At 40.5% G+C, this 27,663-nt stretch overlaps 1 pseudogene; it reads right to left on the bottom strand.

Moving 5' to 3' along the window:
• Nucleotides 1-19,822: 19,822 nt before the first annotated feature.
• Nucleotides 19,823-20,543, bottom strand: LOC110571784 (annotated as a pseudogene).
• Nucleotides 20,544-27,663: the final 7,120 nt, after the last annotated feature.

Genomic DNA, 27,663 nt, shown 5'->3' with positions numbered 1-27,663 from the left:
GATATAGTCAGGCATTAAGGAAATGCTTAAGAACTCTAGTCACATCTATGGGATATAAAAGTTATTAAAATTGAGATGACTTGGGGCGCCTTGGTGGTTCAGTCAGTTAAAGGTTCAACTCTTGATTTCGGTTCAGGTCATGATCTCAGGGTCATGAGACTGAGCCCCACATTGGGCTCCACACTCAATGCGGAGTCTGCCTGAGATTCTCTCTCCCCCGACCCTCCCCTTTCTCCTGTGCTCTCTCTCTAAAAAAATTAAATAAAATCTTTAAACATTTTTTGAAAATTAGATTGAGATGACTTTCTAATAATATAGAAAAATGTTCATGCTCTAATGCTAAGTAGAAGAAAAAGCAGGACACAAAATTTTTACCTTAAAAAATATTGGTGAAAAATATAAGGGGGGAATTAATCTTAACAGGTCTGTCTGAGTAGGAGAATTTTGTGTGATTATTTTGTATATTTTCCAAGTTTTCTTTAAAGCTTTTTATAATAAATAGGGGAATTTTAAGAAAATATAACAACAAATTATAAATCTAAGTTTTCACTTCTGGGTCAATATCTTCTATGACCAGTTAAAATATCTATACTCTATGATAATATAATATATACCACTATATTCTTTTGGACAACATAAAGATAAGGATACTATAATTGTATATTATGACTGTTAGCTAATGTCACTGGCAAGAAAAAATATACACTGAGTACACTTGGGACTTTAGAGTATAAGCAGGGACAATGTCCATCTTGCTTATTGTAAAATTCATAGTACACAACACAGCAAACAGCACAAAGTATGTGCTAAATAAATAATTATTGCATAAATGAGGAAATAGGACCTGGGACCACCACCCGCAAGTCACTTAGACTAAGAGAATTAATACCATAGCACTAGCCTTGACTTCTTCTTTTACAAGATTTATGACACTGGCAATTATTTGTATATATGTCTTTCCTCCTATTCTAGACTATTAAGGTTTGTGGTAACAGAGGCCGTATCTCTTCTGATGATCACTATACTCTAATTGCCTAGTCCAAGGCCTGCCACATAATAAAGGCCCAATAAATATTTGTGCCATGATTGACAGATGGATATGCCCCAAATTCCCAGGTAGTCAGAATATATTAAAAGTTATAAGAGGTGCAAATCGGTTTAGGGAATTTAGAGAAGCAGAATTTACATCTTGTTTAAAGGAATCTGCAAAATACAAAAAAAAAAAAAAAAGGCATTTGAGCTTGACAAAGAATGGATTGGATTTTTACAGGTATGATAGGAAAATGTCATTTCAGTCAAAAAGAACAGAATGATTGGTGATATCAGATGTGCTCCTGTGAGTTTTTGTGACTTGGCGCCCTTTGGAAAGTCCTATTTAAAGAAAAGTTTAATTGTAGGGACCCACAGCTGGTACCTTAAGTGCCAGATGCTGGTTTTGTTTTATAGTTAACGGTGGCGACACCGCTTAATTGTATATTTACAAGCAAACACATGTTGTTTCATGAAAACTACTTGATAATTACACAGCGACTACTGGAACCCCTGATAATTACACAGTTACACGTGTTACCACTACCAAGTTATCTCCTGATAGCTGAGTAATTAACTTGTCAACTCAGCAAATGGGGCTTCAGGGGAGGCATCTGAAAGGCTTATTCCTTTTCTTACAGATGTCTGTGGGTTCGGCTGGTACCTGTTAACTTGGTACCATCCTAGTCACTTGGCACTTCACCTAGACACTGAAATGCTTTCTGCCTCCTTAAACTCCTAAATCTCTGCACAGTTCTTGTGACTCTGAACACATTTTACCTTGCTGGGAATTTGGGGAGTATGCAACCATCTATGCATGTGTGCCTCCATCCAGCAGTCCATCCATCCATGATGGAAGAAATACTTATTTAGCCCCTCCTATGTGCTAGCCCTTGTCTGAGAGTCATTACTTGCTGCCTCCTAACACAGTGTGGCATAGTCCAAAGAGCACAAATTGGGTTTCAAATTCTGAAACTGTTACTCTTCCTGTCTATTATTTGGGGCCTACTTACTAATCTAGAAAATGGGCTTAATCATGGCAAACAGGGTGGTTGACATGACATGACAATGAGAAAGCTTAGCATAAAATAGCACTCGATAAACTTTAACACCCAACCACTGCCCACCCCACCCCCAAACCCCAATGAGTCTTAACTGATTCATCTCTTCATCAAAATAGAACCCAGAATAACCTCTACTTAAGATTGTTAAAACTTCTGGGTATGGTTGAAATGCAAATTAATTAATTAATTAATTCTCAGAATTCAGATGTATTCACTAAACCAAAAGGCCTTTTTCTAAAATATATTGAAATTAACAATTTCCCTAAGTGGTGTCCAAAGTACCTGAAATAGTAGAGACAAGGCATATTCATAAAACATATCTGTTTACTATTTCAATAAAACCAATACTCAAATAAAAAACATGGGTCCTGATCACACAAAGCATGTCCACTTAGACCGTAGAATTTAGGAGTCCTCAATGCTCCTGGTCATTGGAGATTCTCCCTGCCCTCCCCTCTGCTCCCTGCTTTAGTTAGCATTGTCTGTCACAAAGCTTTGGTTCATAAGGAAGCAGCTCTCTGTCTGGAGAATGGGGCGCCAGACACTGTGCAGGGACACAAATAAAACAGAAGGTGAAAATAACACCCACCTCTGGGATTAAATAATATTGAGGCTGAGACAGATTGAATGGCTTGCCCATGTTAATGAAAGTAGGAGGCGGCAGATCTATAATTCAAACTCCTCATTCTTACTCCCAACCCAACCTCTTTAGAGAACAACACCCTGCCCCAAGTCACTTTGCACAGTGCCTTGAAAATTTTTCTCTTCAATGCTTTTTTATTTGTTTACATTTAGGAAGTGCCTACTATATGCTGATAAAATGTTATGCCCTAGAGAAATAAAATTATGTGTAACTAGCAACTATTCAATGTCTGCTAAGTGACAGGTACAAATAGTCTGTACACATTAGCTCACCGGATCATCTTAACTACAACATAGAAAAGACACTATTATTATCCTCACTAAATGCATGAAGAAACTGAAGCACAGAAAGCTTATTTCACCTGCCTGAGGTCACTTGCCCCTAAAGTGGTAGAAGTGGGATTTGAACCTAAGCTGACTACCTTCGAAGTCCACGGTATTTGCCACCAGGCTACCTCTGCTGTTTTGTTGAGATAGCTACAAGACCTGGCACAGTAACAAGGGGAAATGTGCTCCAGACCCTGGACACAAAAAGCTCACAGTCTAACAGGGAAGAAAGACACAGAAACAAATACAATTCAATGTGCTGGGTGTTACAACGTGTGCTTGTGATAGAGCCAGGATCCCAAATCCCTGCTCAGTCACTTAAAGCTCCTGAGAAAAGATAACATAAAGGATGCCAACCATATGTGCCCTGGTTCTTCCTTGCCATGGTTTTTGTCTGAATCCCTGCCTACTCTAGAGAGCTGGAATAGATCCCATATGGGGTAAGTGAATCAAAAGTAAATTTCAGGGGAGAACTCTAAGACAGAGCTCTGATCAATCCCAAATAAGTAGGTTCCCCCCCCCCTTTTGCATTCTCTCCTGGTATCTACCTGGTCCCATTGGGCCATCTCAGTCTCAGGAACTCCCTAGCAAAGGTCTACCCAGCCTGAATTTTACATTCCAGCCACAGGAGAAGAAAGAGAGTGTTATGTGGCAGGTAGTCATTATGACCCCTTTGTTCCTCCAACAAAAGGTCCTTCATACATCACCAGAACTCTCTTTCTTGTGAAAGAGACAGGACTCTATGTCAATGAAACAGAGGACTGGTGACATACAGTGAAGCCCAAAGAAACAGCTTTGCACACTGCCTTTGAGGAGAAAGAGAGGCTTCACAGAAGAAGGGATGTTTGGGGAATGAGTAAGAAATGCCAAACACATGAGGAAGAAGAAAATCCCTGACAGCAAGAATGTACAGAGGCACAGAATGGGAAATGGTAAGAAATCCAATGCACACCTGGGTACTTGGACAGGTACAAGTAGGCAAGTGATAAAGGACATAGCTGGAGAAGTTGGTGATTGGGGCAGATTATGAAGAATTTTGCTTGTCAAGGTGAATAGCTCTAATTTTTCATGGGAGATCTTAAAGCATGGAACTGGCATGATTTATTTTAACATCATCAGGGGCAGGAAAACAAGTCAAGAGCCTATTCCAATTTTTCAAAGAATGTGAGGTTGTGAATAAGCCAGAGACTAAACCTGGGGTTATTTATGCATAACCTTCAGAGTTTAATGTCAGAGATGGGGACAGAGGGAGAGAAGCCTCGAAGCCTTCAATAGAAGGGAGAGAAACACATAGAAACACTAACAGTAAAACCTTATAAATCTGTTCTTAAAGAATTATGATAGCAAACTCGCCAAAATTGTGGTCAAGCTTAAGCTTCAGACTCCTGTCCTCCTGATAGGTAGATGGTGCTAGACATTGGTGGAAAGGTAGGAAGAGGGATTTAACTAGATTTCCAGGCAGAACTCTTCTCTCTGGGTCTTAATGACCCCCATTGCAGACTATGGCATCCAGTGTGGGTGGGTAACCCCCTCTGAGAGAATATCCTGTCTATGACAGAATGCCCCCCATCAAGCAGCTTCTGAATTAACTATTTCTGTTCTAAACACGAGAATCTTAACTTTCAGGTTGGATCTACCCAGACGAAGTATTCATCGACAAAAATGCCGGAATCTAACCTGTAACTCCAGGCCTGAAACAAAAACATTTTTGACAATGACTGAACCCATTCTCTGAAATTGTAATGGTTTAAGTAAGAGCTGACGTTTACTAAAGCTTTCTTTGTTCTCAGCCCTGTACTATGGGGATTTATATATAAATTGCTAATGCAATCCTTGATGTAATATAACTTTGAGTTTAGGTGCCTATTCTTCTCCCAAATTTGCTCCCTATAATTCTCCACAGCATTACCAACTACCATGGGAACAAAAACAGGTCCATTGCTTATTTGGGCCAAAACATAATAGAACTTTTACAGCTGGAATGGGAGGCAGTGAGGTATAATGGGAAATGTCTGGGGCTTTAAAGATAGTAAGAACTGGCTTCGGTTCAGTTCAGTTCAATTCAGTGCAACAGAGAGACATTGAGCCTCTATGCCAAGCATGTTAATAAACGCCTACTTATTGTCAAGCAAGTACTACTATATCTGTTAGTAGGTATACAAACAAGAATGAATATATAACGCTTGCTCTTAAGGATCTTGCACACAAATAGACACTTCCACAATAAAGTGGACAATATTAAGGTAGAGGTAAGGAGAGAGCCATGAGAGCACAGAGGAGAAATAGCACCACAGAGGTGATTCCTGACCTAGATCTTCAGAGATAAGGAAGCTCTTGCAGCCAGGAATGGTGAGATCCAATTCCAGGCCTTGAGAATATTGCCAGTGAAGACACAGAGGAAGGGCATATGGAGGATGAATGAAAAATTATAAATAAGATAAAGTGAAAAGCATGGCACCCAGACTGTGAGCCTGAGCAAATTCCTTTACCTTTCTGAGCCCCAGCATCCTCAGTATCAAATGCTCATACACAATGTCTATGTCACGAGCTGGTTGGAAAGATGAAAGATGAAAACCAATAAAGAACCCAGAACAGTGTTTATATCAGAAACTCAAAGTATGATAATTCATAAAACATGTATTCTATGGGATGTTAGCAGATGTTTTGAGCTCCACGGTCAGTCATGTTTTGGAATATGGGTTTGAACTAGGTACAGACTTTGAGCATATTTCTTTAGAACTATAGTTTTTCATGTGCTAATATTCATTGTGGGTATTTAAGGGTATGAGAGAGTGTAAATGCAGCTTTTCCAAACCTTTTTTTTTCTAACTAGGCATCCTAAAGGACTCATGTTCCATAATCACACTGGGAAATATTGGCCAAGACTGACAGAATATCATAATGGATGCCCAGCACAGATTCAAGCCCTCTGGTTCTTACTGTTAGGGAAACTGTGCTTCATTAACTCATTGCTATATAGGAAAGCCAAGATTTTTTTTATCCCGTGACAAATAAAATTCTGTGTCACAAGGACCCACAGTAATTGAGGATTCTATGTATATAAAGTCATTAAAGAATTTCCCTTCAACCCTAGGATAGCTGGCTTATAAGAAGGGCTGGGCTTTAATCCCTGGCCTCGGAAGTATTTGAACCACCATCTGGATTATAATCTATTGCCTTAAAAGTAAGGAGGTAGCTCATGCAGTGGCTCTGAGCTCCAGAGTGATGAGAACAATCACTTGATTCTCCAGGCCTCAGTTGGCAATTCTGAAAAATAGGATATTGATATGCATCATCTGTCAGCACTCTTCTAAGAGTCCACAACAATATCATATTCTAGGTCAACCTGGAGAATACGCAGTCTCAAACCTCTGAATTGGGTGAGGCAGGAAGCCACAGCTTATGGAAGAGAATTTCATAGTTCCATGAAGATTTCATATTTAGTGATAATTGGGCAGGAATGTAAGGGTTCCCAGGAAGAATGCATGAGCCAAGTAGAAAGAATAGTACCTCCATCTAGCCTAAGGCTCCCTGAAAGAAAGTGAGATCTAACAGTTAGCATGTGTTCAACTGAATTAAAGGAGGGCAGTGGGACAGAAAAGACCAGAAAGAAAGTTATTTGCTTAAGTATAATTTGACCAATTCAGGAGACTTCCGTATCTCCAACTAGACTTCCTCCAAAGTTCCTGCAGACTTACACATCCAACTTGCTGGTAAACATCTCCACCAACCTATCCAACAAGACACCTCCAACTTAATGTGTTTAAAATAGAACTTGTGCTTTTTCTCCTCTACACAGCTCTGAAACAAGGCAGTTCTGAGAGACCCTGCAGGTCGAGGGAGGGATCTTCCTGCACCAGACCGGACAGTCCTGATAGCATTTTCCTCCCTGAACAGGATAGAACCACCGGGAACTTGTGTCCTTTGTCTTCTGCACTTGCACTTGTACTCTCTTATTTAATCCCTCACAAAAAAAACACAAATAATCACATCATTATCCCTATTTTTACAAAGGGTGAAAAGTGAAACTTTGAAGGAGTAAAAAATTCATCAAGGTGACACAGCTAGTAAGTCTGGGAGCTGGAATCTCTACCTACACTTGACTCCAAAGCCCACGTTCCCTTGACTAGGCTGTCTGTCTGAGCTGGAGCAAATGATGGCAGAGCACAAGGCTGGTGAGCCCCTGTCCTGGGGATAGGCTGCTCCTTGTTCTGTGTTGTGCTTTCTGTCACAAGTGAGCATCTCGAAAGTGTTGGTTATCACTAGAAGAAAGTTGTAGAACTGTCAGGCAGGGAAAGAGATGTTAGGGTACAGGTTCGGCAACTGTCTCACGTGACGTATCAGGAGCTCTCTCCTCCCTTTGCATAGACACTGTAGCTCATGCTACCGTCTCCCTCCCTCCCTCCTCATCTCCTCTCTGCCTCTCTTTGTCTTTCTCACACACACACACCCTTCCGCCTAGTTTCTGCAGACATCGGAAAAAATACACAAGATTTATTCTGAGTTACCGGACAGCTATCCCCAGCTCACATTTTAGGGATAATAGCTCTCATTTACTGAACACCTATTATGAGCTTCTGCTCCTCATGTCCAACCCAGTTTAATTCTCATGACAGTCCTCTGAAATAGGTATTATAAATGACATTTTGAAGATGAGGAAAACGGAGGCACAGAAAGTTTCAAAATTGTTTACGGTCACACAGCTAGTAAGGGTGGAGGAGTAGAGGAAAGAGCACCCAGATGCAAACCCAGGTCTGTCGGGCTCCAAAGCCCAGGATTTGGCCAAGGCCCTTGGCTGTCTCAGCAGGCGCTCTCCGTGCGGTGCTAGGTAGACAATCCCATCAAGACAGTTTCCTGATGAAGAAAATTTTAAAAATCACTGATCCCTCCATTGCCTTAAACTTAACACTCACGGCCCCTGGAAAAGTATATATCAAAAAGAGTTCTTATCCTTTCTCTCTAGAGCAGGAAAAAAAAAAAAAAAAATCTAATGAATGCTATTTCATCCTGGTTCACCTAAGAGTTAGTTGAGGAAAGAGGAAGCATTTCCGGCTGCCAAAGACAAGGTCCAGAGACCTCCCTCCAGTGCAGCAACAGTGACACCTTGTGGCCAAGTCAGGTCTCCCCAGCCGCTCCCTGGATCCCCTCTCACACTCAGACTCTCAGGAGGGGGCGCTAAGGAGGACAGAATCCTTGAAAAGAACCAACCACTGGGTTGGGATAGCTGCTGGTGGATTTCCTTTTGTTTTCATCAGAAGACAAATCCTGTGGCAAGTAACCAGATACAAACCTAGTTTGTGGCATGGGAGAACAGGCAATTAGACTTCTTTTTTTCTAATTTCTGCATTTGTTCATTTATCACTTTATGTATCCCTTACTTTGTTGCAAATATACTTATAGGCAACTTAAAAAGATACATTGACATTCAGTTAGGTAATTCATTTTATAATTTGGTGGGCAAGATGAAGCAAAGGTAAACAATGGTAGAAACAAAAACACAGATCCAGAAACAAAATATATACAATATGCATAACTAAAAAATGCACCCAAGGGTATGGATAGGACACAGATTTGTCTCTGGGTCTTCTATAGGCCAGTGGAAGGATGGAGGCCTCATTGCTTACAGACTATGAGATAAAAACAAACCACAAGACAAAAGGGAACACAACTGTTCCTCATACCAACAGCTGGGGAAGAAAAACCCTCCTAAAGTCCTCACAGATCTTTAGGTCATGAATAATATCAGGATACAGATAGCATAACTGGCCCAGATGATCTTTCTCTGTGGCTCAGCAACTCAGAAAATGCTAACACTCAACTCATCCTTCCACTTTTGCATTCTTAAAATAGTGCAAGGATTTTGTTTTGTTTTTTTTTTTTCATTATTGGTTTTGATTGTATATGTGTGTTTAGAACACTTTGTGCTTCCCCTTTAAGTGATTGTTGCCAATTAGTTGTGTTTGTCTCAAATGCAATAAGATTCCATTTTAAGACGTCGATGCAGGGCTTTTACTGAAGAACACAATAAATTAATCATTAAATCAATTGTATTGATTGGACCTTACAAGACATGAAAAATTGCAGTGTAAGGGATATTTCCTGGAGGGGTAGGAAGGGACCTCAGCATCCTAGGGGAAGATGGGTCAGTATTCTCTGATAGTACCGTCTTATCCCTTCCATAGATGTTAGTTTTGTTTATCAACTCTAAAATAAATATGGAGACCATTTAATTTTAAACATCTGCCCTAAATAAGTTTCCATTTATGAAGTACTCACTAAGCACTCCATGCTATACTTAGTGCTCTTATACATCCTGTCATGTAATCCTAACAATATATCTGTGAGGAACCCATTCCTATCCCCATTTTGTAGATGAGAATACCGAGGCTAATGGACATAGAAACTTGCTCAAGGTGACCCACCTAATGAGACGTGATCTCAGGGTTTGAACCCTGGGTTCTCAGTAAATGCATGCTCTTAAAAAAAAAAAAAAAGGATTTATTTATTTGAGGGAGGTAGGGGCAGAGGGAGAGGGAGAGAATCTCCAGCAGACTCCCACTAAGTGAGGAGCCTGACACAGGGCTCCATCCCATGACCCTGAGATCATGACCTGAGCCAAAATCAAGTCACATGCTTCACTGGCAAGCCACCCAGGCGCCCCTAGAGCCCATGCTCTTAACAGTAAATTATACCTTAAATTAGTAAAAGGATAAAGGGGGAGGTCAGAAACTCTACAGCACACTTTTCTGCCTCTTGCTGCGCTTTTCATGCTTCCTCGTGTTGTGTCAACATAAGTACAGGGAAGTGGAGCCAAGATTAGATTTTATTTGGAGGAAAAAGAATACTGGTTACCAAGGCCAAGACAATGAGCAGAGGCCCAGGTAAAGTACTGAGACACCAAGCAGACCCCACTGGAAAGCGTTGGCATGGGAACAGCTGGAGGGGAGCACTGAGGAAGGGAGGGGCACAGGGATGGACGTGCACAGTTGTCCCCATGAGGTGACACAAAGGAGTTTTAGGCAGTACCTACCATGATTTGGGGGATTTACAGCCATAGTTTTCAACCTTAATGTCCACACCACACCCCTAGAACATGCACCTTAAAATCTCTAAGTCTGTTTCCTCACCTATAAAATGGGAGTCATAGCTCCCTGGAAGTGCTGTTGTGAGGTTTAAATATGATAATGTCTGTGAAGCACTAAAGAGACCAGCTGGTGGCTAATGAAAGGGTGCCCCTTTCTCCCCTCAATCTCCCTTAGCAGAGCCTCTACTCGGGAACCTCTGAGCTGGACTTAGCCGCATCCTGTTCTTATCCCTAGCTGTCTCTGATAGTTCTAGTCAATTTGTCTCTTTGCATGCTAAATAGCATGCCATCAACCTGCAATCCAGCTTTGCCACTTTTACCCTCGATGCAATCTCCCTTGGCCTCCCACTCACAGACCAGGTACCAAAGGGTAATCTGCCAATAATCCTCACTAGGGTCAGGAGGGGTGGGGGTGCTGAGGGACAAAGGTGTCTGCTTTGTTGCCTGACACTGCTCATTTTCCTGAGACAAAGGAGGCTTTTTTTAAAGTTTTATTTTTATATATTCGTGAGAGAGAGAGACAGAAGCAGTCTCCCCAAGGATCAGGGAACCTGATGTGGGACTCGATCCCAGGACCCTGGGATCATGACCTGAGCTGAAGGCACTTAACCGACTGAGCCACCCAGGCGCCCCAGAAGACCGTCTTGATTGTCAAGGAAGCAAAGCCAAAAAGAAACCCAGGCTGATCTCTCCTGCTACCTTCTCTCCCAGAAGCAGAACCTCTCCCAGGCTCGGTGCCAGGGGTCACTATTCTTCAGGATGATTTACTCAGAAAGTCTATAGGAAAAGCAGAGGAGGCACCCTGGCTTGACAAAATTCTAGCCACAAAAAAAACAAACCACAAACTCAAGTGAACTTTTATTTTGCTGGGCAAATTTGACAGACGCATACCTGCTGTCCAATTAAAACTAAAGGTGGTTATTTATTTATGCCAACACCTCTTGAAGAAGCCAGAACTAAAAGGGGAAAAAGAAAAGTCTGGATTACAGTCGCATTAGCCTGTAAATGGGTGGCTGAGCATTCAGCTAAGATCTGAACTTGAAATTCTGGTACCAGAGACAGTTGAGGATTCTAGGGAGGAACAGAAAATGGCCTAGCTCAGAGTATTCCTATTCACTTCTTGAGTCCATTTATTTTATGGTTCTGACTTCATGCCAAAGCCATTTGGAGTTTTCAAGAGTTTAAATAGCAAGGTCCAATTAATAAGGCATAAGACTCTGCAGCTTCCTCACTCCCATGCATTGAGCCAGCCCTTCTCTGTTCTGAATGACTAATTGATGGGAGACACTTGCAGCCCGGTGTCTCCGCATCCAGGCCAAGGATGGGAGCAGTCCGAGTGGTCTCCAGCATGGGTCTGTGTGTTTGGAACCCTCTGAGGAGCACTGTCAAAATGAATTACAGTTCTTCATGGACATGTGTCTATGATTGGAATAGGATGAAAGTTCTGGTCGTTTTATTCCTTTCTGAGACATTCTGGAACATTTTAGCAGTGAATTTGTCTCCTGGCTTTTTGGACTACAAACTCCCCAATATTATTTTAATAATGAGGCATTCTGCTGAGGAATTAATGAGATAGTATCGCGGTGTTCAAAGTAACAATTAAAGCTATTGTTTTGTTGTTGTTGTTGTTTTTCCCCCAGAGACGCATTCATCTCTTTCAAAATGATTATTAAAAAAAGAAAGCTCATGTTTAGATTTTACCTTTACTTGAACAGAGTCAAACTGGAAAGTATATAGGAAACAACTTGGTTCCAGGAATATTTGATTATATTTAATGGGAGAGTCCATTAAATCTTTCCTCTCTGGGTGCTTTTTTAAAACTGGTTTTGGGTTATAGCAGGTATTCACTATTTAGAAAGATAAAAAGCGCTCTTTTTTTTTCACTGAAGCTTTTAGGGTTATTTTGCGGGGGGGAGGGGGGCACAGAGAGGATCTGCAATCTTTTCCCTCCATAATTTGTAGATTACAGAAACTCTTGTGCTTTTAATAAATGGTTCCTCGTTAGACAGCACAACAGAATAAAATAATTGTCCTCTATTATCCTTGAGAGGCAGGGCCAAGTTTTCCCCGCAAAGACATTATCATATCAAACAACTGCTTTAAACGCAATTCGAAACACAGACTTTATGGGAAACCTTTGGATTTCTCACCCCTGCCAAAGGAGTTCTAAAAGATGAGCCCCTTTGTTATGGATGGCTCTGGAGTTCCTCTAATAGGTGTACCAGATGAAAGATGACTAAAGGCATCCCAGATGGAAGAGTTGGCTAACAGCAGCGCCATAAATACCTAATGGATATACAAGCCTCTTGGCGTGAAATATGGTCTTTGCTCTGATTTACACTTTTAGGGCATATTTAAAAGAATGCCACATTTGCTGGAGGGTGGGGTGGGCATTAATAAAATTTAGATCTGTGGCAGGGGAAAGGTAAAGAGAATCTCTACCCCTTGACGTGTACAATGTTGTTTTTCTTCACTGTAGCCCCTCTTTCTAAGGATGCCTTCACTTTTCCTTTTTGCTGGAGAGGGCAAACTCCATTTTCTATATTGACTCTGAGCAATTTTGCTGGATGAATAAGCTATGGTATTATGGAAATAATGCTGACCTTTGAGCCCAGAGATACGACTCTTTACTTTCAGATACTTGTACTTACTTGCTTGCTTACTTTTGTCACACCATTGGCAACAGCACTGAGTCTGGTACTTAGTAGGCACTTAGTGAATACTTGTTTATCTGAGCCTCATTTTTTTCATCTGCAGAGTGAGAGCTAGTAATATCTATACCATAAGGATCCCAACCATGTTTAACAAGAACCTCTGTGTGCCATATTCTTTGCTCAACACCTTAAGAAACCTATCTGTACAGGATGGAAAGAAGCTCAGGATGGAAGGAAGATGACTAACAACACATCAACATGTGAAGAGATCATAACGTAGTGAAGTCAAGTGAACCTGAGTTCAAATCCCAACTCAGCTACTTGCTAGCTTACTTACTCTGGGAAACTTATTTGGCTTCCAACTGCCAATTTGTAAAATGGAATATTAAAAGTTTCTACCTCATGTTGAAAAGATTGAAAAAGATGATGCTTTAAAACTCTTAAGAAATTGCCTGCATATTATAAGTACTCTATAAATCTCAATCAGCAACTTGGCCGGACTTAATGAAACCTAGTGCCTAGAATGAACTCTTTACTACCTTTCCCTGATCAAACCACATCTGGGATTCTGGAATGTTATTTTTATTTGTGGATATCACAACTTAAATATATGTTGGTACATACAAAAAAAAAAGACAAACACAGATTTTTAAAAAGGGTTGAACAACCTAATATTTCAAAGGAAAAAAAAATCCATCATTACATATTTGAAGAGGGAGTTAAGTCCTGAGGGATTTTTAAGGGCAAAACTGGCACCATCTGGCAGGGAGGTAGAGACTCCTTCTGTCTAGAAGAGGACTTCCTGATACCTAAGGCTTTCTGAAGAGAAATTTTCTCTTCTGAATAGGCATCAATCTCCTGCCACTAAAGTTAAGAGAGTAGACCTCATCTCTGTCTGATGGGGATCCAAGCATAAGGTAGAAGATTGGACTTCGACCTTAAATGTTCTGTGACTTCACATAATTATTAGCAGGCTGACTCTCCTATTATATACTGAATGGCAGAAATCCAGAGAGATCCTGACTCTCTAGCTACTTAGTGGTAGCGTGTGTTATGGATTCACTCTGCTCATTCCATTCCATTTATAGAAAGGTCACCACTTCACTGTGAGCTTCTCCAAGTGTCCATCCTTGCATGCAAGGCCAAGCCCTTCATGTTTCTTCTTGATTCTGTTCCCACCCATATTCTCTAGATTTACATCTTAAGCTTCTTCCTTTTTGCTTCCTGCCAAAAAGGAGCCAAACCTCACCTAAAAACATGCTCAGAGCTCTCCTGTGTGTCTTCCTATCCAACACTTCATTTTTCATCTTGTAGCTCAACATGTTCTTGCTACCTCCCATTATTCAACTCCCATTTGATCTTCAATCCACCAGCCTCCCTAACACACAACTGAAACAATTCCGGCAGAAGCTTCTCAGACCTTTCATACTGCCAAATGCAAGACATCTTGCAGACCTTCACATACTACCTGCTCTTTCTCTCATCTTTCCAGGTTTTCTCTGCCCATGGATACTATACATGCCAACGTGCAGTGGGAAGAGGGAGAGTTTCCCTAAACATAGCAACAGATTAGCAATACTATGGAGGCAAGACATTTTGAGGACATATAAAAGAAATGATGAGTGGTTCATTTTGGCTCTCTTTGGCCTAAGTATAATGCTGCTGATGAGGCATAACAGAAGTTTGCAAGGCCTTAAAGGCCAGGCTAAGGATCTGAGAATTGTTTATATCTGCCACAAGAAACCATTTCATGTTTCTTAGTAGAAGATTGTCACAACCTTTAATTATGATACATTGGATTGAAGACGTGGAGTGGGAAAACCATTTAAGGGGATCTATTTATCTTCAGAATCCTTCTCTCTGCTTTCTGTCTAGTAATCTGTGTTGTTTCACTTGAGACGGTATTCAACGTGAGCACTTGCTTGACTTCAGAACAGAAGCTAATAAAATCACCACCATCCTGATTGAGCTTCCCAAAGTGTGAGCATGGAATGCTGTGGTCCTGGAGATGGTGTGGGGTGGGCTAGAGAAAGGGCATAAACAGCTTTGAACCACATCACAAGAGTCTCAATTATCTTTCAATCTGTTTGATTACACCAAAGAGAAAAACATTATTTTGGTTCTCTATAACTTCAGCACCTCTCTAACAGTTAGCTAATCCTCACTTTTCAGAAAGAAAGTATGCCTTGGGCACAGAGCCTTCCAGACATAAGACTCTACAGCAAGAATTTAATAACACTATTTTGTTTTCATTTATTTATTTTTGTTATTACCATCTACTTATAGCAAGTGAAATTGCTTTCCATATACGATGGCCTCGTGCATCTTCCTTTTAAAATGCATTCATATTAAATAAAATTTAGGAAGGAGAGGAGTGGTTTGCAGAAAAATGTTGAGAAGAAGTACAAGTGCTTGCAGATATGGTGAAACATGAAAGGGAACACCAGCAAACAGAATTTGGAAAACCATTGTTTGGTAGAAAATGTAGAATTTGGAGTCAGACAAGATTGGCTTAATATCCAAGACCTGCTGAATAATGTAAAGCAATTTGCTTAAACTCTTTTGGTCTCAGTGTCTTCATTTGGTAAAAATGAAGGAAATAATACCTACTTAATAGGATTGTAGAGAGGAATTAAAAGAGGAAATATTTAAAAAGTGCTGAGCACAACACAGTGTTGAGCACCAAGTAGACACATGGTGCATTTCAGTCCCCTCCCTCTTCCTTCCCTTCCTGCCAGTCACTGAGATTGGTCATTGCCCCTGCTCCTAAGATGCCCCTTTCATAGTGTAACCTGTGGGCAGCCCTTGTGTCTGACAGCCTCTGAGTGAGTTCTCTTCTGGCCAGTTTCTCCACTGACAAGCTGGCACGGGGCCTGCAGTCCAGCTTCCAGGAGGATGCGTTGACTGGTTCCAGGTGGTGGGAGCTCCCAGACAAGCTCTCCTCACAGACAACCTCCTTCCTCCTCCTCTCCCCTTCTATGTGCAGAGCATTTAGCAACCTGCCCTTTAATTGGGTCTTCTATGGAAAAGTTGAGGAGCCCAAACTAGTGCAGTCAAAACAGTGAGAACCGGCTGATTTCTGGCTTCTTCAGGACGCTTCAGATATAAAGTTGAAGCCTGTTGTACCTCTTACAAGCTTGGGAAAAACAATCTCCCTCTCTGAGTCACAATTTTCTCACCTGCAAAATGGAATTGTTAAGGTTCTTTCCTTAGGGTCCCTGTGAAAACATCAAGGCTTCTCCCACAGTGCCTGGCACCTGCTATGAAAGCTGTTCCATGATAGTGGTCCTCTCCGAGCCACAGCTTCATTCACAGACAGAGCCACCTTTTCAGGGCTGAAAAGAATTTAGAGATTATTACATCTCTTCTCTCATCAGAGGCAAGAAACTTCTCCAGCATTAAACCTTTCCACTCTCCAGCTGGAGGCTCCCTACCTTGAAAGGTAGTTAGTTTTATTGTTGGTTATAAATTTGATTCAAATGCTGAGTCTAAATTTGTCTTCATTATTTATCTGTTGTTCTTTCTGGAGCAACACTGCATAAGTGGAAGATTTAATGATTTATTTGTCATTATTAATCTGTTTTCAGATTGCTTCCCATCTGTTATTTCTCCAAACTCTCTGGGTTCCTGTGAAGGATTTCCCCACTGCCTTTGGTTTCTCAGTACCAGATAGTTTTTTCTTAATGTACCATTAGTCCCATGAGTCTCATTATGGTCGTTCTGATATAGAAAAGACCCTAAGATATTCAGACAAATATCTTGCATTATTTTGGGACTTCTGGCCAGCTAAAAAAAGAGTGGTTAATAAGCTAGCATCTAAAAGGGAACACATCAAAACCTAGGCTCATAGAAAGATTGAGGGAGGAAGGCAGCCACATCGTGGTTGGGCAGCAACCACCACATAGAACAAATTCAGAAGAGCATGCCTGGCAGCACATGAATAGGACACCATCTCACAAGGTGAGATTTGGAAGAGTCCCTGAATTTTCTAGCTATCTCTTTCTGCTGCTACTGGTGAGGAAGTCAGAAGCCATGGAGAAATGCTATGTGCCAGAGCCTCACAGTGTCCGAGTTAGGTCCCAGTTCCCTGACACCTCAACCAGGGCTCTTTCCCCTACACCACATGGTCTCCAGCCCACCCACCACCACTCTCCCTCCTGATGATTGTTGGTGGCACTATTTTAGCTCTACGGAGTCTGCACAGGATTAGGCTTCCAACAAGCCTCCTGAATCCTGAAGCCTTTAATCCTTAGAATCAAAAGATGTAAGAATCTGGAACATGGGAAGAAGAATTGAGATTGTCTAGTACACATTTGCATTTACAGAGGGAAAAACAGAGAAGAAAAAAAGAGAAGACCTGACCAGACCTGAATTTACTTTCCCAAGGTTACATGTCTTGTTACTGGTGGAGCAGGGATGCAAGGAATAACTAGTTTTACTGAATGGTTATTATGTGTCAGATACAGCGTGCTATGATCTTTACAAACATTGCCTATTTATTGCTCTCAGTACCTCTGAGGCATGCACAGTTTTGCCTGCATTTTTCAGACGAGGAAACCAAAGCCTGGAGCACTTAACTGTCTCATGAGAGACCATACATACAGTTAGTTATATGCAAGACATTGGGGATAGAGAGGTGACTAAGATCCCTCCCTACCATCCCCAGGGAGTACACAGTCTGGTCATGAAGACACACACATAAATGAGTGAGTCTTAGTCACTGTGATAAGTGCAACAGTAAGAAATATGGAAGGGCAACTCAGGAAACAAAGTGAAAATTTTCCATCTGGTCTATTTTACATACAAATCTGAGTTCCATTACTCTTTTTTCTTAACATTATAATAAAGGCATTTTCCTCGTTATAAAAACTGTTTTTGTAAGATCCTCATAATGTTCTATGAAATAGATGAACTGCCATCTATTCAAACGAAACTGTTTTATAATATTCAGTATTATAAATAATTCTTCAATAAGCATCTTTGAATATTAAACACTTTTTTTTCTTTGACCATAAAATACAATTCGTAACTCTAAGAATCTAAGAAATTGTTCTAATTTCTTTCCCAAAAGCCACTTTCCTCATTTTATATACAAGCAAGCTGAAGTCCAAAATCATTAGGCTGCTTGACCATGTTAAAATAATTAATAAGAGGTTGATCTGAGCCTGGAATATGGGTCATACAGTTTCCGAAGTGATGTCTAAAGGTTGTAGGAGAAAAATATTCCTCTACATCAGGGTTTCTCAATCTTCATACTATTGATATTTGGGCCAGGTAATTCTTTGTGTGAGAGTGTCCTATGATTGTGTTTAGCAGCACATTCTGCCTCTACCCAATAAAAGCCAATAGCACCCTATACACAAAGCAGTCTGAACCCCCCAAATACCTCCAGACATTGCCACTTTCCCCTGGATTGGGAGTGGCAAGATTGCCACTGGTTGAGAACTTGCTCTAGAAGGTTTCTGCTGCTTAGATTCTGAAAACACATCCTCATTGACAGCTACTGCCAGTAAGAAGTCATCCTTTTCAATATTGAATATACTTCAATTCACAACCATATGTGGATAAACAAATCAAGTGTAACATATTAAACCTCAGCAAATCCAGGATAAAACACACAAGGGTTTTGAAGTAGGTTAGCCCAAAAGAACAGGAGGAAATATATTATTCTGAAAGGCTTTTAGGGTTCCTACTAGTTTCCAAGAGAATATATGATCTGCATCAACAATAAAATGAAGGAAACGAACATAGAAATAGACATCAACTCCGTGGCTATCATGGTTTTCCAAGCTGCTAATCTTCTAGGATTTCTCTGAAAAGACAAACCATACAGAGAGCTTGTTACTTGGCACTAGTGTTTATGAGTCCTTGGGTAGTGATACAGGGCCTGGGGAAGACTCTGACAGTCAATGGGGAAGAGTGCAAAGCTGGAGGAATCACTCGCAGCTAATGCGTAGTTGTCTGGTTTCTTAGAATACAGACTTAAGGGAGTCAACATCTTGTACTAAGTCCCCATATGTGACGACTGACTGCATCCTACGCCACTCGGATTTCAAGAGACCATGGTTAAAGGGTGCTAGCTACCATTCAGCAACCCAAACGTACCACTGCATTGCACACACTCGGGACAGTTCTTTCTCCCGGCAGCTGCAAGGTGTCTAGAATTTGTCCCAGGAGACCATCTCTACCTGCTCCTGGAGCCTTCCCCATGAAAAGCAGCCTCAGGCTATTGTTCTCTTTCTGCCCCGGCCCAACTGCTAGTGCAAAACCCACTGTTCTGGCTTTGAGCCCTATGAATTGATCTGTAACATTTTGTGTGGTAGGACATTGACCTGAGTTGAGTCCTAGTTACCTGGGGAAAGTATAACTGTGGGGTTCTTCCATGCCCTTGACCTAATGGATAGAAGTCGGCTGAACCAGCCTTTGTCATGCTGGGAGGCTGAAGTGAGGGACCTGTCCAGGCTGGAGGACCATCGTTCTAACACTCCCCAGGGCAGGCCAACGTCCCAGATTCACACATTCTGGGAGAGCAGGGCTTCTTCCAGGAAAAAAAAAGTCTTTGAAGTGGAAAGGAAATGAGGGTCAGTGGGCTCCCCAGGATGGGTCTTTTGGAGGTAGATGTAATCTTAACTATGCAAGCAAGGCTAGACTTCAAATGAGCTGACAAAGCCCATGCCCTCTGAAGGCTGGAAGCTTGCAATATATTGGCCCTAGGCCAGGATGCACTTTGGGCAGTCCTTTGGAAATAAGAAAGCCCCTGGGGGGTTTACTATACTGCTTACCTGGGTCTATAGGCCCTTGCTCTTCGGTGGGGAGAGAGCTACCTGCTTGGGGCTTCTGGTGCCAGGCTCATTGCAAAGGGCTGCTGAGGTAGAGTGGGAGCTGCCTCTACCCCTAGTCTATGGGCTGCCATACTTCTTCTATGGCGGGGGGCTTTTTGCTGAGCTGACACCTGAGCCTAAGCTTGAAAAGACTTGAGAGACTGACTTGTGTCCCAGGAGTCTCCCAAGGGGGACAGGGATTCAGTCATCAGCCACAATAGAGGGGGGCTCTGAGCTCACTCAGTTTGGCCTCATTCTCCCACTCATGCTGCTTGTCCAGGTGTCCAGGCTGGCCAAGCTGTTGGGTCAAGTCTCCAAAGAGCTTATGCATTTCAGACTATCATACCACCTGTACTTAAATCAGGGACTCAGAGCTGAGCTGGAATTAATGTACTGACTATTGTAGAACCACAGTATCTTATGCAGGAGCTGCTTGTTCTTGGCTTCAGAGTCATCCCATGCAGTCCAAGGCTCTGCTTGGGCCTGGGGGAGTTTGGCCAGCACTGGCCCTGACCTCTCCTTTTTCTTGTATTTTTCCACCTTGGCCTGCAATCTCCTACAGTCCTACAAGGACTGTTCTGCCGTTTCACCACCATGTAAGGCTAGGGAAGACACTGCCAAACTTTTGTAAGGGTTTAATCACAGTCTTTTGGATCTGGTTCTCCTTTCCTTGGTGAAGGGCATCCATCTACTTCATGGCCAAGTCCAGGGCTGTCACCAAATTCAGGAAATCCTGGTCTTGCTCGCAGAGGGGAATGGAGAATAAATCCAAGGATATCTCACACTTCATGTCCTTCTGCAGCCTCTTGCTCAGCTCTTCCAGATGCTGGAGTTTTCCATATACCCTTTCAAAGTTTCTCTCCACTGTTGTGGGGACAATCTGTTTCTTGGGCTGCCCAATCTTGAAAGGAATACAGCTCATGGTCCCAATCTTGACCTTGCCATGAGGGTCCTCAGCTGCAATCCAGTCCTCTTTTTTTTTTTTCTTTTTTTTTCTTTTTTAAGGAGACTTGTTGCACTTAGAGTTAAAAATTATGCAAGAGATTAAGTCAACACAAACATATGTGCAGGATATTACATATACAAAAAATTCTTGCAGAGGGTTATAGCAATGCAGAAGAAAGAAGCTAGGAGCAAGGAAGCATTCTCCCTTACAGGTTTCAGAAGGAACATGGCCCTACAAACACTTTCATTTCAAACTTTGTGCCTTCAAAACAGTAACACAATGAATGTTTTATTGTTTTAAGCCACCTAATTTGTGGTACTCTGTTATGGCAGCCAAAGGAAATTGATGGAGATCCTGTACATAAACAATTGCCTAGCAATTAGAGCATCTCAACTCATTTGTGTTAAACTAGACTAAACCCGTCTCTGAAAGAATGTACTTCTCTATTGCTGGAGGTGCTCAAACAGAAGTAGAAAGACCACTCAGTGGTAATGTTGTTGAGGAATTTCAATTATTTCTAAGACTCCCACCTAAACCAGATCCTGTGACCTTCAGTAAGATATGAAGAACTTGGAGGTGAAGGATTCTGGGCTTACATTACAATATTTGGAGGTGACTCTGACTCATGGTACTAGTTCCGATGGAGTTTTACACATTTGTCCTGTCTTATAAGCTACAGCCTTTAACTAGGAGAAGATGTTTTTTAAATGTTTTTTCAATAATTTATCCACCTTCAAACAGTGTTTACCTTCCATGTGCATTTGTGGATTTAATTGCTTTGTCTACATTTTGCCATTTTTTAGCCCTAAGAGGGAAAATGTGTGTTTCAGATATAAAATACCCTCTTGAACCAAGAAAGCAGGAGGAGACTCACCCACGCCCTCCAGCAGAGCCCTAAACTCCTCACCTCCTCTTGGATGACATTAGATGATTAGACTATGATTAGACTATTGCTGTGAAAACTGCCAATGCTATAATGAAGCAAATTGCACCAATTTCAAATTTCTCCTCCTGGGTATGTTTCTTGTTGGAAATGGAGCCCCCTGCCTTTTTATTGTTAAAGAAGTCTCTGTTCCTTTCTTCCAATTATTTCCTACTATTGATTATTGATTTTTCATTTTCATAAAATTGCAAATGGGTGCCTGTTGCCTGAGACCAGTCATAAATTATGAAAATGTGTTCAGCTTCCCTGTAAGGACTGATCTTCTTATGGGGAGAACTTCACAGAGCTCAATTTAAGTGCTTGGCATGGGTTTGCCAGGTTTGATGTTTCTGACTCTCTGATGAGGAAGAGAAGGTAGAAAGGGATTAACATTTGCTAACAACCTCCTAGGGACCAAATTCTTTGCATGTTACTTAATTTAATTCTACTAACACAATAGTGCATAGTCACACTCTGCTTTGATAGAAGACAAAACAGCAACCCAGGACGGTGAAAAGACTTTCTCAAGGCTAGCAAAGGGACAGAGCCAGGTTCAAACCTAACTTTGTCTGCCTCTGGAATTTAACATCTTTCCACCTCCTGCATTACCTTTCATTCTAAAGTGGAATAGTAATATCTCAGATAGGGGTGGCTAGGGTAGTTTTCATTAATATCAACCTAAGCTTTGTGCTCTTCATGTTCTGATAGATTTGCTCCAAGGAGCCATTAAGAAAGGCCACTGATCCAAGGCCTATAAATTAACACTTTCTTCATACACCGCTATAAGCAGCTATTTAAAACCTGGGTAATATCTTCCTTAAAATAAGTATCAGTTTTCTGGGTATTTATGCCCTGTCGCTCTTGGTTTTTCCATCCTTGACTCCATTAATAGAATTTTTTTCTTAATTCCTTTTCTCTTTTTATGGCTTTGCAAGGGGCTAATTTGCAAGCAAAATTGCTAATTTTACAGTTGCTTTCTGCTTTGTCAGCATGAGGCTGACTCTCAGAGTTATTAATAAAAGAATAGGATTCCCTTTTCATCCTTTTGCTCTTGACTGTTGTAGGAGGTGGGACAAAATCCATTATTTAATAACATTTGTTCTTCTTGAAAGGTCATCATTCCGGCCTTTCAGTTTCCACTCAACTATAGCAATCTCAGAGGCAACAGCATCCTCACTTTCTCTTCCTGAAAGGCTTCTGGAATTCTTCCAGGTTATATAGTTGATATAAAACTGTCTTTGAGATCCACCTTGGGAATGGGGTCCAGCTGGGAAATTTTCTCAATATTTCTGTACATTTTCCAAGTAGTAATTTCTAACCATAAGTATTCATAAGTGCCCCAGTCATCTACCCTCCTGGAATTGATACTGAATTTGGGATACATCACTCAGGAATTGTATTTGGCTGCAATAGCAGAGGATAGAAATAACAATAGCCAAAACAAGATGGAATTTTATTTTTTGCATAAAATATCTCTAAATAGACATTCAGAATTGGCATGGTAACCTCACACTGTAGTCAGGGACCCAGGATCTTTCTGCTGTCCAGTTTTATCATCTCTATCACGTGGTTTCCATCCTCAAGGCTGACCTATGGTCTCAGCCACCAGACCCATGACTGTGACTACATGATTCTAAGAAGGAATCAGAACATATGAATAAAGGGCAAAAAGGGAAAAGCTGTCTATCCATCTCTTTGGGAACTTTCCAGAAGTCCTCCCTACAATTTGTGTTTATGTCCTCAAGCTGCAAGGGAGGCTAGGAACCACAGTCTTCTGGCTGGGGGCATGCTGCCTCTAATAAAACTCAGGTTTTCTTATTAAGGAGAAAGGGGAAGACCATATTAGAGAGGCCAAGAGCACGTCTGCTGCATAAGACAAAGAGATTGACTATATAAATTAAGCCAATAAGAGTTTATTAAGCACCTAGTTTGTGTTTAGAAATGAACAGAAAGTTTAGCGGTGCCTGGCTGGCTCAGTTGGTTGAGCTTCCAACTTTTGGTTTCAACTCAGGTCATGATCCCATGAGTCATGGAATTGAGCCCCACGGTAAGCCCCATGGTGAGCCCCAAGGCAAGCCCCACATAGGGCTCCACACTCAGCCTGGGCTTTGCTTGAGATTATCTCCCTCTACCCCTCCCCCCACTCATGTACATGTGTGCACTCTCTCTCTCTCTCTCAAATAAATAAATAAATCTTTAAAAAGTAATAGAAATGAACAGAAAGTTTTAAGTCATTTCTTTAAGGAACAAAAGCTACCATAGCTTTTGCTCCTGTTGTCTTCTTAGCCTAGAAAGTTTTCTCATTTCCTGCTCACCTGAAAACGTGCATTAATTATTCAAAGATGTTCTCAAACACCACTGTTGTCTGCTTCTTTCCTGGAAGACTGTTCCCAGGAAGAATTCATTGATATTTCAGCTCTGTCCCTATACTCTTTATCCTTACCTCCATTATGCCACATAATTGCTCAGAGGCAGTATGCTGACGTGAAGACAAGAGGAGGAGTAGGTGGTGCCAACCGCACCCTCCAGGTCTGTCACCTACTAGTAATGGGCCACAGATTTTTGCCCTTTGAACTGTAATTTTCAGTCTTTAGAATAGAGAAGCCTCAATGCCACCTCAGGGGTTTTTATGAAGATTAAATGAAATAATATGTGCAAAGCACAGCGGCAGGCAACTCTTACTTTATCGTAACATGCTGTTTTATAGGCCTGTTATGATTTACAGAAAAAAGAAAGAAACTTCTACCTTATTCAAGCCACTATTATTTTGTGGTGTTTCTATCACACTCATCAGAAATTTAATATTCTCCTTGGTAAGGTTTTTGGAGATATATTATTCATATGCCTTTTCTTAAAAGCCTATTTAAAGATATACTGCATGCAAAGGAGAAAGATATCAAAATTCAGTGGTCAAAAGTGGGGAAGTTGAGTATGAAAAGACACATGCAGCCCAGAAGTAAGTCTAAATAATGATAGTTATAGTTACAAAACCATGACTTGCAAATTAAAAATATATAAATATGAAAATAACAATAGGTTAACTATAAGAGAATGGTATAAAATACATAGTAATACAAACAAAAACAAAAAATAGAGTAAAAGAGCAGAAATGGATAAAGGTGAAACTATGTAATTTGTCTTCATCTTTCACAAGAGAGTTGGTAGAATTCTGTTGGAATAGATTTTCACAATATAGCATATGTTATGGAATATAAATGTGAGTAAGTTACTTAAAATTACAAACATAACTATGAATGGAGCTAAAAACCAACTGTACACCTTTCAAATTTCTAGATGGGTAAAACAATGACAAAATTCTCAAACTGAAGGAGCACCCAGGTGGCCCGGCAGTTAAACAACCAACTCTTGGTTTCAGCTCAGGTGTTGATCTCAGGGTTGTGCGGTCAAACCCCACGTCAGGCCCTGTGCTCAGCACAGTCTCCGGGACTTTCTCTCCCTCTCCCTCTACTCCACCCCTGCCTCCTCTAAAATAATAAATCTTTCGGGGCGCCTGGGTGGCTCAGTCGGTTAAGCGACTGCCTTCGGCTCAGGTCACGATCCTGGAGTCCCGGGATCGAGTCCCGCATCGGGCTCCAGTCCCGCATCGGGCTCCCTGCTCGGCAGGGAGTCTGCTTCTCCCTCTGACCCTCCCCCTGTCCTGCTCTCTGTCTCTCATTGTCTCTCTCGCAAATAAATAAAATCTTAAAAAAAAAAAAAAAAAATTTTGAAAAAAAAAATAAATAAATAAAATAAAATAAAATAATAAATCTTTCTTTAAAAAATTCTCAAACTGTACTAAAGATGCTTTTAAGGGAAGGCAAAAGGACATATCCTAAAAAAGAAGAGAAAATGCAACAGACAGATGTAAAACCACAATAATTTTGTTAAAACAATAATTAGTAATTACAATAGAACAAATAAGCAAGTTATATTTTAAATGTTGATATTAAATCAAATAAAAACTGATATGCCTAACACAAGAAGGAAGGGCAGGGGAAAAGCTTGACTAATAAAAAAAAGAAAGAATACATTATAATTATTATTAGACAGACTCGGAATCAAGGTAAAATTGATTAAATGTCCTAAACAAGGAGGTTTACTAAAAATATGTCATATAAGACTATAACTAGTGACTTTTAAAGAACTGAAATAAACAGAAATAAAGTATATGGAGCAAAACCCATGAAAATGCAGGTGAAATAGCTAAAAATCTGTGGGCACGGAGCACTCAAATAATACAAAAGTAATTTGGAATAATAGGTAGATGTAAGCAAAGCTAGAGAAATAGATATATAAATAAATAAAAATAGAGCTAAATCAAACTTTATCATCTGTAAATAAAATACACGTTCTTTTTAAGGATCCATGGAATAGTTTCAACAATGATCATATATTAGAAAAATTTAAAAACCTCCATAAAACTCAGAAAATAAGACTATCACATACTATATTTTCTGGCAAAAGTGCAACAATACTAAAAGCAAATAAAGCAGACACAAAAAAAATTCATTGAGAAATGCATACATGGTCTCTTTAATTTGCATGTCACAAAGGAGGATATCTAGAAAATACCTAGAAATATCTGGAAAATTACAAAATGAAAACACTAATACCGAAATGTATATAACTTTGCAAAAACGGACTAAGAGAAAAATTCACAAATTCTAAGTAAATTAAAATATATTAATTATATACTTAAGACTTACAAAATAGATTAAGCAGTCTAATTGCTGAATAAATCCAAGCAGAGAGTTCCTTTGATGAAATAAATTGGCCATTAGTATATCTAAGAAAAATAAATGGGAGAAAACAAAACATAAAAAAGTAGGAATGAAATGGAGACAAATGTCTTAAAAGTACAGGGGAAATTACTGCAAATGATTATTTGTGCAATCTACTATAATAAGTTTTTAAGTTCTGGATGAAAGTGACTATTTTCTAGGGCAATACATGGCTTTACAATTAGATTCAAGAAACAAAATTTCTGATTTTTTTCTGTAAATAAGGTTCATTGAAAATGCTGCCTACCTTCTTTCTGTAAAATACCTAGAAATAATGATCAAATAAGAAAAGGGTATTTGTAAATGCAGAACTAAGTTTACAAGAACATAGGTAAAATTCTTAATTATGAGATATAAGATAAGAGCATGAATTCAGACAGGTAAGCAAACACTTTAAAAGGTAATTGCCCTTTGTATATGTACAGATTCAAATATTTATTACAACCTTCTAGTTGTCCAGAATGAGATTATGAAACATAGGGCCAATACAAGTAGAAAGTAGAAATAGAGACCCCTCAAAGAGCTGAGATTCCCAAATCACTATATCATTAACAAAAATGTGAACTAAAAAAGGGGTGGGAAAGGAAAAATGCCCCACATGGAAAGTTAACTCTTTCAGCATTGGATAGGAATGAAAGGAGAAAGAGTATCTCCCCTGTGAATTTTTGCCTGTAAAAAACAGTGTCATCATTCCTAAAACAACAACCTAAAAATTTAATTTAAATGTCTTCTGGAGGCACCTGGGTGGCTCAATCAGTTAAGCGTCCAACTCTTGGTTTCAGCTCAGGTCATGATCTTAGGGTCCCGGGATCAAGCCCCGCATCAGGCTCCAAGCTCAGAGGGGAGTCTGCTTGAGGATTTCTCTCCCTCTCCTTTTGCCCCTCACCCTTCCTCCCTCTCTCCCTCTCCTTCTCTCTCAAATAAATAAATCTTTTTAAAATTTTTTTTAAAAAATAAAGATTTTCTGGGTCAAGAGCACTTACCAGCACTTAAAATACACAAACACAATTCACTCTTGAAAAATACACCCTTAATTACGTCCTACAGAAGCCCCAGTAACAAATTTCATAGTAAAGTAATTTCAAATATAATTTCACAGTAAAAATGCATGAACTACACATAGCACAAAGCATACAAACAACAAAGCAAAACCTCCATGGGTGAGTTATGAGAAAACATCCACAACATAAATAGACTCCCAAAGACTATATACATAAAGTATATTCAAAGTTTGATGAAATGAAAGAGGAGGGGCACTTGGATGGCTCAGTCAGTTAGCCATCTGATTCTTGATTTCAGCTCAGGTTATGATCTTAGGGTCATGAGATCAAGCCTGGCATCAGGCTCTGCACTCAGTGGGGAGACTGCTGGAGATTCTCTCTTCCTCTGCCCC

This window comes from Neomonachus schauinslandi, chromosome 4 (assembly GCF_002201575.2).
Source record: "Neomonachus schauinslandi chromosome 4, ASM220157v2, whole genome shotgun sequence".
Classification (NCBI taxonomy): Eukaryota; Metazoa; Chordata; class Mammalia; order Carnivora; family Phocidae; genus Neomonachus; species Neomonachus schauinslandi.
The sequence above is the reverse complement of the archived record's forward strand: the minus strand, read 5'-3'. Positions and strand labels throughout refer to the sequence as shown.